Here is a 16,109-nt window from a genome sequence, read left to right on the forward strand (position 1 = left end):
TAACCAAAATGTCCATCGTTACTACTAAGAAAAATAAATGTTGGTTATCATTATGGAAATCTGCAATCAAGTGATCCATAGCTACCTGAATCAAAGTGGATAAATTTCAACAACATGATATAAACAACAGGAATCACATAGAATATATACAGTAGGATTGCACCAGTAGAAAGTCCAAAAGCAAGAAAGCTTAAGGATGATTAACGCATTGTTAACTCTAGGTGTATGTATGTGAGTGTCTGCATGAGTGTGTGCGTGTGCGTGTGCGTGTGTGTAGTAAAAGAACAAAGCCATAGATACACACCAAGTTCAGATTAATGTTTACTTTTGAGGAGGAAGAGAAGAGAATTAGAGAGGGATAAGAAAAGGGCTTCCAATATCCCTTATCGGTGAGATTTTATTTTAAAAAATAAAACCCAAAGCAAATATAAGAACATGTTATCATGCATTCAATATGTGTGACAAGTGTATAGGATTTTTATAGTATTATCTGTAATTTCCCCCAGATTTGAAATAGTCCTTAGTTTTAGAAAGAAAGCAGACTAGTGTACATAATACATAAAGAGCTCACAAAAACTACTGCGAAAACAACCAACCATAAAAATGGACAGAAGATGTGAACAGATACTTCACTAAAGAAGACATATGGATGGCAAATGAGCACACGAAAAGCTCAACATCAGCAGTCAGTTAGAAAATGAAAATTAAAACTACAATGAGACACCACTAGTAGAGACGATAAAATTTAAAAGACCCTATCAGGTGCTGTTAAGGATGTGGAGCAGCTGGAACCCTCTTACGTTGCTGGTGCAGATGTACAATGACAGCATTTGTTTTGAACCTCAGGTAGTTTCTTAAAAATTAAACTTAGAACCCGTATGAACATATAAACTCTGTCACCCAGTCATTCCACTCTTTGGCATTTATCTAAGGCAATAGAAAACACATGTCCATAGAAAAACTTTTACACAAATAAGCATAGTGGCTTTATTTGTAATAACCCCAAATTGGAAGCAATCCAAATGTCCATCGACAGGTAAGTGCACAAACTCTGAGACAGAATATTATTCAGCAATTTAAAAGGAATACATTATAGGCTACAACAAGAATTGCTTTCAGAAAACATTTCATCAAGAGAAAGAAACCAAACAAAAAGAGATACGGTGTGTAATTCTGTTTACTTTTAGGAAATGTAAACCAGTGCATAGCAACAAGAAACAGCTCAGTGATTGCCAGGGGATGAGGTGGTGGGGACAGGAGGGGTGGGCTGGAAGAGAGCATGAGGAGACTGCTAGGGACGATTCGTGTGTTCATTACCTTGATTGTGGTGACGGTTTTCCGAGTCTATTCCTATGTCAAAAGCTGTCCAACTGTACCCTTTAAATATGTGCATTGTTAAATATCACTTATATCTCAGTAAGTTATTTTAAAATAGAAATAAAGCATAGGGAGAAGTAGTGACTGACTACCATGGGAGGAAGTACACTGGCTCGGTGGGGCAGCCCATTAGCGCGAGCCCTCCTCCCGGGCGCAGGCTGACCTGCAAACATGCATACCGGGAACCTGGGGCAGGAGAGGCCGCCCCTAGGCCAGGCCCTTGTGGAGATGGGAGCAAACTGATTGGCTCCCTCGAGGCAGTCTGCTCCCGGCGAGGTCCCTCTCCCCTGAGCTCACCTCGACTGCCTCCCAGTACCTGGCTGACAAGGAGAATTAAATCTGGGGTAGCAGAGGCCGCCCCGAGGCCAGGAGACGGGTAGATGGGAAGAAAAAGAGCAACTCGCCGAGGGATCCCCCTTTGCTGCTGGGCTGCCTCCGCCTCTGCGGCCGACCTCTTCCCCCGACAGCACCACGCCCGCTCCCAGGAGCAGGCTGACTTCAAAGGCTTCAGTCCGGTGAACCTGGGGGAGCGGAGATCGCCCCCAGGCCAGGCCGCTAGGGACATGGGAGAAAATCCTCTGGCTCGTCAGGGGCACCCGTGTCCCCTGTCGGTGACGCCGACCCCGTCCCCAGACCGCACCCCGCCTCTAGTGTGTCAGTGTGTCTGTCTGACTGCCTGCCTGACTGCCTATCTATTGGAGGAAGGGAGAGGCTAGTCTATGTGTGTGTCTGTTTATCTAACGGAGGAGGAGGCGCCTAGCATGTCACTCTCCTTGCCTGCCTATCTATGTATCTCTCACTCTCTCTATCTATATATCTGTCTATCTATCTAGATGAGGCATAGGAGTAGGCTAGTGTTTCTTTTAATTTTTCTGTCTGTTGAAGGAGGGGGTTACTTTGTCTATCTAACTATCTACCTATTTGAGGAAGCGGAGGAGGCCACAGAGGGTCGAGGAGGGACAGGGAAACACAGAGTGCAGGGGGGCAACGAAGGGGAGACCCCACCTCAGGGATGGGAACCTACAGAGGGTCAAGGAGGACATGGACAGACAGAGTTTAAGGGGGCAATGAAAGGGAGACACCCACCTCAGGAACGGGACCCCACAGAGGGTTCAGGAGGACAGGGACACACAGTGCAGGCAGGCAATGAAGGGGAGACCCCACCTCAGGGACGGGACCCCACAGAGTGTCTAGGAGGACAGGGACATACAGAGTGCAGGGGGACAAGGAAGGGGAGAGCCCACCTCAGGGACCCCAAGAGGGTGCAGAAGGGACAGGGACAGTCAGAGTGCAGGGGGGCAATGAAGGGGAGACCGCATCTCAGGGATGGGAACCCCACAGAAGTTTGAGGAGGACATGGACAGAGTGCAGTGGGGCAAAGAAGGGGAGACCCCACCTCTGGGACCCCACAGAGGGACCAGGAGGGACAGGGACAGACAGAGTGCAGGGGTGCAATGAAGGGGAGATCCCACCTCAGGGATGGGTCCCCACAGAGGGTCCAGGAGGGACACGGACAGACAGAAACAGGGGGGCAATGAAGGGGAGACCCCACCTCATGGAAGGGACCCCTGAGTGTTCCAGGAGGACAGGGACACAGAGAGTGCAGGGGGGCAATGAAAGGGAGACCCCAAACTCAGGGATGGGACCCCACAGAGGGTCCAGGAGGGACAGGGACATACAGAGTGCAGGGGGGCAATGAAGGGGAGACCCCAACTCTGGGTCCCCACAGAGGGTCCAGGAGGTCAGGGACAGACAGAGTGCAATGGGATAACGAAGAGGAGAACCCACCATTGGGATTCGACTCCACAGAGGGTCCAGTAGGGACAGGGACAGACAAAGTGCATTGGGGTAATGAAAGGGAGACCCTCACCTCAGGGACAGGACTCCACAGAGTGTACAGGAGGTGCAGGGATAGATGGAGTGCACAGAGACAATGAAGGGGAGACCCCAACTCAGAGACCCCACAAAGGGTCGAGGAGTGACAGGGACAGACAGAGTGCAGGGGGGCAATGAAGGGGAGACCTCACCTCAGGGATGGGAACCCCAGAGTGTCCAGGAGGACAGTGACAGACAGTGCAGGGGGGCAATGAAGGGGAGACCCCACCTCAGGTATGGGACCCCACAAAGGATCCACGAGGGACAGGGACAGAGTTCAGGGGCGCAATGAAGGGGAGACCCCACCTCAGGGATGGGAAACCAGAGACAGTCCTGGAGGGACAGGGACTGATGGTGTGCACGGGGGCAATGAAGAGGAGACCCCAAACTCAGTGACCCCACAGAGGGTCCAGTAGGGACAGGGACAGACAGAGAGCAGGGTGGCAGTGAAAGGGAGACTCCCCCTCAGGGATGGGACGCCACACAGGGTCCAGGAGGGACAGGGATAGACAGAATGCAGGGGGGCAATGAAGGGGAGACCCCACCTCAGGGACAGGACTCCACAGAGGGTCAAAGAGAACAGGGACAGACAGACTTCAGGGGGTCAATGAAGGGGAGACCACACCTCAGGCATGGGAAACCACAGACAGTCCAGGAGGGACAGGGACTTATTGCAGCGGGTAAACAAATGGAGACACCCACCTCAGGGATGGGACTCCACAGAGTGTCCAGGAGGGACAGGGACAGACAGAGTGCAGGAGCGCAAAGAAAGGGGTCTCCACCTTTGGGACGGGACGCAACCCATTCCCTTTGTGCTAGATGAACGAACGTTCATTAAAAGTTTGTTTAAATTCTGCCTTAAGATGCTGGTATTTGGTCTCCACTTCTGACAGTTCTTCCTCGAGCTTTTGAGTAGCTTCTCCCTTTTCACCTAGTTCTGCCTGTATTCTCTGCAGAGACGTTTCAGATGCAGATAACCTTGACTGAAGCTGTTGATAATCTAAGTCTTTGGAGGAAGGCTTGCTTGTATATTCTTTTTACTCACACATTCTTCATTGTGTTTCTCCTCTGAGTATAGTCCAGTTCTTTCTTCTGCAACTTTTCAGTCAAGTCCTGAAATATCAATTTAACAATGTATTTCTTTTCCTAATACTTTCAATTATTCTAATTATTCAAACAATCTTTAGAGCAGTATCATTTCGTACTAAATGTTTTAGTCATTATTACAATATAAAAACAGTGAAAATATCCAACCAAGAATTAAATCATTACATACTAACTTATGATTTTATTATTGGTCCACTTGACTAAGCTCTTAGTACTAGTGTAATAAGAACTACTAACAAAATTTTGACATAAAATGAAAACACTAAAATCTACTAACTAGACTCTTTAAGGTATGCAAAATATTTACATTCTCTCATTTGAGTTAAAAATTAAAACTACTCCTCTATCATCAAAAATTGTTTTACATAACAATATACCTCAGCAATTCTGATTTCTGGCTTTACAATTTCATAGTTGGTAAGAGTTTTAGCATAACAATACCATTCACTGCTGTAGTATGCCTGATTCTACTGATTCCTAGTTTTTGCTCTTCTTAACAAACACTATTTTTAGGAGTAATTCAGAGTTCTTTCTAGGTATGTAAAAACAGTGATCTAAAAATTTCACTAACCTATCTCATGTTTTGTTATTTTACTCAGTACTATCAAGTATAAAGTATAAAAACTGACACCTCCAATCAAAGATCTGGATCAGTCAGCCTAATCAAATGTCAAAGTCTGGTCTTAGTGGGGTTGTTACAATTAATATTGAACATTTTTAAGTCATCATATGTACACATAAGGTATGGATTAGAATTTTAACTCAATTCTGTAACAAAGATAGCCAGGATAAGAAGCCACGGTGAGCACCTGATGAGTCAATCATGGACATTTATAATGCTCACTTTTTATATGCAGTGTGCTAGAAGGGGATACTACAGATGTAGTGGAGGACTAGCAAAGCCTCTGACCTTTAAACAGACTAATCTAAATGAAACACGCATATCAAAAAAAAAAAAAACTTTTCTAACAAAGTTGAAACATAATGCATAGGCAAAAATGGATTAATAGAAAAGCTGTGTTAAATTTCTTGAGTATATAGTCTTAAATAAAATGAGTAATGTTGAGTGGGACTAACTAGTAAGTTAAAAATCACATGAAAATAAACTTTTAACTTGGTAAAGTGGTGAGAGGAGTTAAGCAATAGGTAGACATGACTCATGCTATCTGCTCTATACAAGAAGACATAAATAGATAAAGTCACAAAGGAACAAACAAGTTGCATGAGGGAAAATAACAAATGCTATTTATTACCTCGAGGGGAGTAATAAGTCTAGGTACCAAAGTGGGAAAGGCAGGCAGCAGTAATGATTCTTGAACACCAGTCTGAGAAGTTCGTTAATATAAATTACCAAGTAGGAATATACTATAGAAAAAGCAATGTCAGAAAGATGATATAAGTATATATATAACAAAGAGAAGATGGGAGACAAAGTAAAAAGAACAACCATAAATTCTGGGCAAAATTAGCAGCGATGTGTCTTGACCAACCAACAGAAACAGAAAAAAAGAGACAGAGCCAAAAGACTAGAGAAAAAAATAGTAATTTTGAGTCAATCTGTATATTAGGAAAATTCTTCTTTTATATAAACATTTGTGTCTTGTTAGTAACTCCACATCTTTCTTGACATAATTTTCTACTTTTAAGAAGATAACATTTATTTTAGAATTCGTAAGCTAAATCTATTCGTTGATCATTATAGATATCTTGTATCTTTTTGAAGAAAAGTCCAAGTTACTAAATTTTATGAATGCAACCACACTAATACTGAGAACTTGGGTGGGATATAATTTTTTTTAATGCTACTAAAATTAAGGCTAGTAATGAGGTAGTAAGTCTTCTTCCCCATAGGCTTAAAGTAACCAAGTAATCCCACTAGTTCTACACATAATCCCTCAGACAGCTCCGCTCTTTAAGAAGCAAAAAATACATAACAACCATTGACTGTTTAAAATTCACTTGCCTAAAAAATTAATCAAAATCTTCCTGCTTTACTGCACAGATGAGAGCTAATTAAATTTTAAAAGAACCTAAATCACTTACTTTCTTTTTAAAAGAAACTAATACACTCACATGATGTAATTTTTACATGCAAAAGGCTAACTGAATTTAGTATGACAAACTTTTCATTCTCATTATCATCTTCCCATAGAATCTGAAGCAAAAAGTATAGTGAAAACATGGTTTTTGAAGATTGATTTTTTAATGCAGTAGAATCCATTAAGGAAATCAATAATTGCACATTCTCTTCTCTATATCAATCCTTACAACAAAAAATGAGATAGACATTATCATCCCCATTGTATGGATGAAGAAGCTAAAGTCAAAAGCTTGATATGACTTGGCCAGGTGGCAGAGACACGTATTATGATTCTAAGTCCAATAAACTTTCCACAACACAATTCAGACACTCAGTGAGTCAATTCATGCTCCTCCAAACTTATACTATTCAAATTTAAAATATAAAATGAATGTTAAGATTGGTTTATAACAATTATCATTTGAGTAGGCAAAAGTCTTTCCTTCTGAATGTCCAGTCCTCTTTTGATTTCCTCACCAATTGTTCTTTCAACGTATTTTCTTACAGAGACAATTTCCCTGTATTAGGCTCTATTATCCACTTGTTACTAGCCAGGTAATGAGAAGAAATGCAAAAAGAATGGTATTTTTTATAGCTTGAGAGCTTACAGAGTAGTTTCAGGGATCTCATTTGTTCCTCAAAACAGCTTTGTGAGAAAGAACAAATTAACTATTTGTAGCTCTCCAACATCTTGTATTTTGTGCTCTTACATGTTCCCATGCCTTCTATAGATATATCTATCTCTAAAATGAAATGCCATTAACCCCTCTGCCACATGATACGCTCCTTAGCATCCCTAAAGACTAAGCTAAATAAAGTTGTCTTCTACAAACGCCTTTCCTGACTTACTAGTCAGTAAGATAGGAAAACATCCACCGTGGTCTTGATCCAACTCGGCATCACAAAACTTCCAAATAAAAACAGTGACAACAAATATTCATTGAGGTGCTTTCTAAAAGCCAGACACTAGTCTAAGCACTTTAACATCTATTAATGTATTCAATACTCACATCAATCCTAAGAGGCAAATGGATATAACAGTACTTCTTAGCAGAAGAGGAAACACACTTTAAGAGGTTGTGTGTCACAACCAGTTAGTGGCAAAGCTGAGATTTAAACGGGCTTTTGACCACTGTACTATTCTGTTCATGTCAGTATACCACTTGGCAACACAGTGGTAATACACAGCGATACAACTACTTGCCACATCTGGCTCTCGCTCTGGCCTATGAGCACCTTAATACTGGGACCGTTGGAAAGTGGAGAGCAATGAAGAATGGAAAATGGATAAGAGGTGTAACCCAGAAAACAGTCAGTCTCTTACAGTGACCCATGTTAATCACATTAGTAGCTTTAAATAAACATATGATTTTGTTCAGAATCATACAGAAATAGTTAAACTAAGCTGCAGAATTGTTTAAATGTCAGAATATGATTCTTATTAGAAACTAAGAAGGAGGCTCCCTCAATATTCCTCTCGTTTTTAAGTTTTCCAAGTCAGTAATTAAAAAAACACTGGCTTAATGCTGAGAACTTGACATTAACATAAAAGCAACTATTTTTCCCATTCATTATATTTTAAAATGTAATCTATCCACCCTGATGCTGCCTATGACCCACAAAAGCTGCCAAGGCATTTCATGTAATAGCCTTCAAAAGACAAAGCATAGAGATTTCCAAATTTACAACACTTGGATATCACCACTGTCAACAATTATGATTTATCAAGGACAAAGGGTGAGGAGTGGTGAGGGAGGCAGAAGGCAAAAATTCAAAAAAAAAGAGAGCGAGCGATAGATAGATGCACCTCTATGCTTGCTCCTGCTCTAACTGGTGAAAAAAATCCTAAGCAAGAAAACACTTTGAAAAAAAATTGTCAAGTATTACACTTCTGTAAAGATTATTAAGATTAGTAGAAAATCCTCTTATCCCCTAATAAAAAATTCTATTTTTACCACACTAAACCATCTTGATTCCCTGTAGTGCTCATAAAATAGACAGAGTACTTCCTTTAACAGTGTGTGTGCACGTATGTAGGCATGTGTGAATATATATATATATAATATATATATGATGTTTGTTTCATAAATATTAACGGTTTGATGTTTCAGAAATACGTAACAAACTACACTGATCATAAACATCTGCTGCATGTACACATCTGGCCAACTTCCAAGAGGCAGAAGGTCAACTCTAATCTCAAAAGAAATTAAAAATCAAATTGAGGGACAAAGATAAAACTAAAGTGTATGTAGATGTTTTCTACATAGAGTTTGACAGGAGAAAAAAGGAGGGACAGGGAGGCAGGGAGGTTTTTATCAGCCATAAAAAGATTAAATTTTAAAAATCAGTCAGCACCAAGTGTTGATGGAGAAATAGAAAATGGTAAACTAGTATAATTACTTTGGAAAACAGTTTGGGATCACCTAGTAAATATGAGTATGTATGTAGCCAGTAGCCCAGCAATTTCACATGAGAGTACATAACAATTTAATTCCTGCACAAATGCATGAGATTTATGGTGAAAGTTCATAGCTGCAGTATTTGTAACAAGAAAAAAGAAAAACTGTGTGAAAAAATAGGAAGTATATATGGATCACTTTGGCTGCATACCAAAGAATAATGTAATTGTCACATAGAAAAGCATTTATGCAATTGAGCTAGTTGCTTTTTTCCTTGAAACGCTATTTCAACTGGAAAGAATCACGGACGAACTATCATTATTCAGACTTGGGTAGGAAGAGAATCTGTCATGTCAAAGAATAGAAGTGATCCCGTTGGTTGCCAATGATAAAACTGAAGCTTCAAGATGAAGCTTAGAATTTTGGAAAACTTGTATCTACCACCACGAGCTTGACACTTCCTTATGCTTAAAGCCTGTACTGAGATTGATGGTGATGTTGACAAATGTAACTTGTTTTATACTGTACAGTGAACTGTTCAATATCTGGGAAATCTGCATAACTCAGTGAACCAGTATTTTTCACATGACTAATGCATTATGTTATAAAAATCATGCATAGGAAAGGTCTATTCAAAAGGCAAGACAGAGGAATGAATTTCAGTGTTAGTACAAAAACTGCATTGATATGGTTTCAGAATCTACACTGCAACTAACTTTTGAGAAACTATACCTTATCTAATTTCAGTACAATATCAAATAAAAATAGCTACAATTATCTGAAAAGGCTATTTAGTCCTCCCTTTTCCAACTACATCTGTGTAAAACTAAGTTTTCTATGCACACTTCAACCATATCACAACAGATTAAAGGTAAAAGCAGATAGAAGAATCCATCTGTCCTGTATTAGCTAGACATTAAAGAGGACTGAAAAAATGTAAACTACCACCACTATTTTTTATATTGGAAAATAGACATTTTTAATAAGATTTTTGTTATTTATGTTAATATCTAATGGTTACTGTTTTCTAAATAAAATAATGAACATATATTTTTAGTTTATTTTAATTTCTGACATAACTGTCCATAGATGCAACCAAAAAAATAAATAAATAAAAGCTCTTCGGGGTTCATGACACTTTTGAGAATATAAAGCAGTCTTGAGATCAAGAAGTTTGAGAAATACTGTGCAAGGGCACAAGCAACAAACACCCCAAAACTTAGGAGCTGAAAATTTTATCTATTATCTCACACATTTTCTGAGGGTCAGGGAATTCAGAAACAGCTTAGCTGGATGGTTCAACCTCAAGGTCTCTCTTAGACTATAGTAAGCCATGGGCCAGAACTACAGTCTCTGAAAACTTGACAAGACTTGGAGGATGTGCTCCCAAGTTCATTCACCTGGCTGTGACAAGAAGCTTACTATTTACAACCAATTATTCTCATCTCTTTTTCCCTTCTACCATGTTACTTTCTGTCTTGATTTTTCCTTGTTATATTTCATCAGAATACTAGGTTCAAGTTATTTAAAGCAAAGCCAACAAATTCACCATACCTTTGAGTAAAAAGATTTAATAACTCCCTATTATTCCACCAACAAAAAAGTAAAGATATGGGGGGAAAAAGTATTAATACCATGCCTGCCCTGCCTCCAAACTAAATATTATCTGTTGCTCATCTTTAAAGAAACAAAGTGGAAAATATTAACATTACAAAAAAATACAGAATAAGAACAAAGTTGGAGGTCTCACACTTCCTGATTTCAAAACTTATTGAAAGCTACAGTAGTCAAAACAATGTGGTACTGACATTTAAAAAGACATCTAAACCAACAGAATAAGAATAGAGAACCCAGAAATAAATACTCACACATGGTCAAATAATTTTCAACAAGGGTGCCAAGACCATTCAATAGAAAAAAGGACAGTCCTTTCAACAACTGGTGCTAGGAACACTGGATATCCAAATACAAAAGAAAGAAACTGAACCCTTACCTTATGCTGTAAAAAATTTTTCCAAAATGGATCAAAGATCTAAAACTACAAAACTATTAGAAGAAAACAGGTGAAAAGCTTCATGACAAAATTTGGCAATGATTTCTTGGATATGACACCAAAAACATGGCAAGAAAAGTAAAAACAGACAAATTGGATTAGATCTAAAACTTCTGTGCATCCAAGGTGCGATACTGTAAAATATACATTTGGTCCTGGTCCCCATTTCTGGAACTGGGCTCCTAAGACCCTAGGAATTTCCTATGTGATAAGAGCAATAAAGATATCCTTTGCTATTCATAACAAGCCCCCTTCAGCCACCTATGAGTTTTTAATAATGAGGTGATTCTTTAGAAAGCTCTAAGGATGGGGGCGGGTGCTAGCGGCACCAAACTTGAAGGAAGGGTTGAACTTTTAGCCCTACCTGCTCCCCAGGGAGAGAAGAGGGGGCTAAAGATTGATTTAATCACCAATGGCCAGTGATTTGATCATCTGTGCCTATGTAAAGAAGGAAAGAAATTTGAGAGATTTCAGGTTGATGAACGTGTGGAGAGCTCCCAGAGAAAGCATGGAAGCTTCATATACTTTCCCACGTATCTTGCCCTATGCATCTCTTCCATCTGGCTGTTCTTGAGTTACAGTCATTTATAACAAACCAGTCATGTAATAAGTAAAATGTTTTCCCAAGTTCTGTGAGTCACTCTAGCAAATTAATTGAACCAGAGGCAGAGGCCTGGGAACCTCCCATTTATAGCCAGTTGCTCAGAAGTACAAGTAACAAGATGGACTTTGAACTGGTGTCTGAATTGGGGTGTGGGGAAGGTACGGGTGTTCAGGCACAGTCTGGTGGGACTGCACCCTTAATCTGATGCCAGCTCCAGGTAAATAGTGTAAGAATTGAGTTAAACTGTCGGACACCCAGCTGGTGTCGCAGAATTGTTGATATACAGAACACCCACACATCTGATGTCAGATGTGAAGTTGCAGTACAGTACTGAGAGTAGAGGAGACACACAGGAGTGTTTTTCCTTTACAAAAAGACACAATGAACAGAGTGAAAAGGCAACCTAAAGAATGAGAGAAAATATTTGCAAAATCATGTATCCAATAAGGGATTAATATCGAAAGCATATAAAGGACTCCTACAACTCAACAAAAACACAAACAACCCAACTAAAATTATATGGCCAACAAGCATATGAAAAGATGCTCATCAACCTAATCACTAGGGAAATGCAAATCAACCATGATGAGATACCACCTTAACACTCATTAAGATGGCTACTATAAAAAAAAACAAAAACAAAAACAAACACAGAAAATAACAAATTTTGGCAAGGATATGGAGAAACTGTTGAATCCTTGTACACTGCTGATAGGAATTTAAAAGGATACAGCCACTATAGAAAACAGTATGGTGAAATCCTCAAAAAATTGAAAACAATTACCATCTGATCCAGCAATTCCACTTCTGGGTATATACCCAAAAGAACTGAAAGCAGGGTCTCAAACAGATATTTGTATACCCATGTTCAAAGCAGCGCTATTCACAATAGCCCAAAGAAGGAAGCAATCCAAGTATCCATCAACAGATGAATAGATAATATGATAACACACGTACAATGTAATATTATTTATCCTTAAAAAGGTAGGAGAATCTGACACAGGCTACAACATGGATGAACCTTGAGGACATTATCCCATGTGAACTAAACCAGGCACAAAAAGACAAATACTGTGATTCCACTCATATGAGTTACTTAGAATAGTAAATTCATAGATATAGAAAGTAAAAAAGGTTTGGGTCAGGGGAGACAGTGAATGGGGAATTGTTTAATACTGTTTAATGAATATAGTTTTAGTTTTCCAAGATGAAAAGAGTTCTGGAGACAGGTTGCGTAACTGTGAATGTACGTAACATTAAAAAAAAAAAAAAACTTAACTCACACTGTACTGTGCCAATATATAAATAACATACACAAGATTAAAATTTAAGATATACAAAATCAATTCCCCATTATATATAGTTTTTAAATTCTCACCTGATTTTTTTGTGTTAATTCATTAACTGAACTTTAAGTTTCTGTAGTTCCTGCACATATACAGCAACTTCCTGGGGGCGTTTGGCAAGTTCACTTCTCAGCTGGCTTACTGTGGCCTAAAAAGAAAAAAAAGAAAAGAAAAAATTAGAGCAAACTAAAATGAAAAAGGAAATGAAAGCATCCAGAGGTTTTAAGATTCCATAGATTTTTGTCATTGTTGTTGTTAAATTGAAATAATCCTTAGAAATTTCAACTTGGTTCTTTATCTTACCACCCTCTACTGCCACCCCACAACTTCTTTGACTGAAAATTAATTTTTAAAATTTATCCAAAATGAACAACTTTATTTAATAATACAGTAAGTGAAAAGTTGACATCCTATTTTATGTGTCTGAAGTAAGCATCAAACTGCAAACTTGAATTTACTGGCTTTAAATTCTATACTTTAATCCTGAATTTAAAAAGGATATGCAAGTCATGCCTGTATTTTCTCCCAACTTCTATAGCATAGCCTTTTCTTTTTACTTCAAAATCATGTTAAATGCAAACAACCAACACAGAAACACCTTTAAAGGTGGTGAATCATCTTTTTCACTGTAATTGAAAGTACCTGTCTATAGAAGTTATCAAACAGAAATTATATGTAGTTTCACTAACCTGGATCACACTATGATCATGGATAATAGCTGGACATGAATTTGCTTTAATACATTTTAACATTTTTAAATAAAATTAATGTCTATTATTGAAACAATGATTTGATCATTTAGTAAATAATATAAGAGGAAGATAAGCAAAGATCTTGGAAATACAAACTTTCTATACATGAAAGTTTTAACCACTACAGAGACTAAGTACTGTTTTTAAAGTATGGTTTCCTACAACTGAAAAGAACTTTGTATTTCTAATTCATTGTTTACATTGTTAGTAAATAAACTTTATAATATGAATATGGTAAACTTTTTTAAAAATTTTAACAAATACATCAGCAGTTACTATATTATATATTACAAATGAGTACTTTCATCATCAAGGGGGAAACCTTAGAAGGCTACTAATTTATTATAAAAATAATGCCAAAAGATCTTTTGCTATTTCTTTTGGAAACCCTTCCAGAATGCATGGCACCTTTTTTCTTTTTAAAGATTCTCACTAGTGACAAAACCAAATCCACTATAAATGGATGAATATATAAGTTTTAGAAACAAACTAGTAAACAAGGTAGGTGAACTGAATGATCAAACACTTGGGTTTATCTTATTTAATAACCATAAATTAATGAAACTAGTTTTCTGAGTGTTTTCCCAACTGGTTTAAAGTCAACTAAAAGAGGTCTGAAAATGTTTTGGGGAATGGCAGCATGTCTGAGATATGTTCATGGCCTTACCTTTTATGGAAAATATATGTATAAAAATATATATATATATATATATATATATATATATATATATATATATATATATATATATATATATCATATATTTCAAAAAAGGGAATGTTTAAATATTCATGTCTTTTTAACTGTGTTCAATTTAAAGTATATCCTAACACCTTCTGTCTTAAAATGGTCATGCATCCTTCACATGGTTATAGGTATTAAGAGTTTACTTCAAATTGCTGTATCTAACAACTCTGAATCTCAGAATCATTTTCTATTAGCAACACTATGGATATTAATAAAAACATTAAAACAACCTGGCTATTTCAAATTACTATGTTTTAATCATGTAACACAAATGCCTACTTATCACACAAGAAAAGAAATTATATTTAAATCCCTACTTGTAAATATCCTATCAAAGGAATGACTAGAGTATCTCGCACATAATAAACAGAAATAATAAACAGTATGTACTAAAGTGCAAATTTTGAGTATATTTCATTAAAATACCGATTCCACTTTAAAGTCTGTAAGATGTAACATGTCTATCTTGCTGATAAATTCCAACATGCAGAAGAAACTAAACAAAGAAAACATATCCCAATTTTGTTATTTTTATAGCTTTTAGATATGTTCTTATACATAATTTTATAATGTATCCTTTGTACACTAAATATGTATTTTTTAAAATTATAATTCATATTTTTAAAAATATAAAAGCAAGAATTTTTTTAAATTTAATTTACTCAAAGAGGGAAAAAAGAAAGATGTGGGAAGAGTATATACCTAAAGGTACATTTTAGTTGTGGGGAAGAGGAGAAACGGGAGTGAATTACAGGAAACTTTCACTTTCTCCACTGCACAATATGAGTCATTTTAATTTTTTACAATGATCATGTATCATGTTTCTAGTTAAGAAAAAATACAGATTGAAGAAAGACAAAATTTTCAAAGAAAATAAATACATTCACTATTTAGTTATCACTATGGTGAAATTCAAACAAAGAAGATTCAAGCCACACTGAAACTCCTTACTAGTTAACAGGCGAAGCTCATCTGTGCCCGGAGGCTGTAACACTTGCATTCCCTCTTCCTGAGAATGCTGCTCCCAGTTACTCACCATACTATTTGCTTACTTCATTCTTTCCCATGTAACCTCGTTGAGGATATCTTCCTTGATCATTCTAAAACTGTCCCATATTACTTCCAGCCCCACTACTGCCTGTATCTTGCTTTGTTTTTCTTTATAGCACTTTGCATGAACCGACTTTCTATCATGATTTGGTTTACTTACATATTATTTGGCTAAAGGAAGATAAGCTTTATGAGAGCAGGCACTCTGTTTAATTCACTCTTGTACTCCCCACACCTAAAATAGTTGCTGGCACTCAGGCATTCAAAAAATACTCACTAAAGGGATGAGTGACTCTATATCCTAGAAGTTAACAAATATTTGTTCCCATGAAAACAGTATATAAGATCCTATAAAATAGCCTGCATTCCCTTGAAGCCATGTTATTGAATTTAACATCAAATTTTACTAGAAAACTATAAATTACAAAAGAATTAAAGAATGATATTTCAAGCAAACATCCTGCTAGTGCTTTAGGATTATAATTATTGTCCTCAAATTCTACTACTCTTAGCAAATAATTATTTTAAAGATGGTTAAAAGTTTGCTTGGTTAATAAAACAAAAATGAGTATATCTTTGAAGTTCTTATATTGCCTTGAAACACAAAATTTGCCATACGATGAAAGAAGGTGCTATATTAGAAGTATTACTATTATTCAAAGCCTTCCAAAAACACATTACCTCAAGTTTAAGCATCTCCATTAGAAAGCAGAAAAAA

General features: G+C 37.6%; 1 pseudogene; it reads right to left on the reverse strand.

The window, feature by feature from the left end:
• Window positions 1-959: 959 nt before the first annotated feature.
• The window catches only part of LOC141576843 (early endosome antigen 1-like), a 64,517-nt pseudogene continuing 49,367 nt past the window's right edge, over window positions 960-16,109 (reverse strand).

Source organism: Camelus bactrianus, unplaced genomic scaffold (genome assembly GCF_048773025.1).
Source record: "Camelus bactrianus isolate YW-2024 breed Bactrian camel unplaced genomic scaffold, ASM4877302v1 HiC_scaffold_41, whole genome shotgun sequence".
Classification (NCBI taxonomy): domain Eukaryota; kingdom Metazoa; phylum Chordata; class Mammalia; order Artiodactyla; family Camelidae; genus Camelus; species Camelus bactrianus.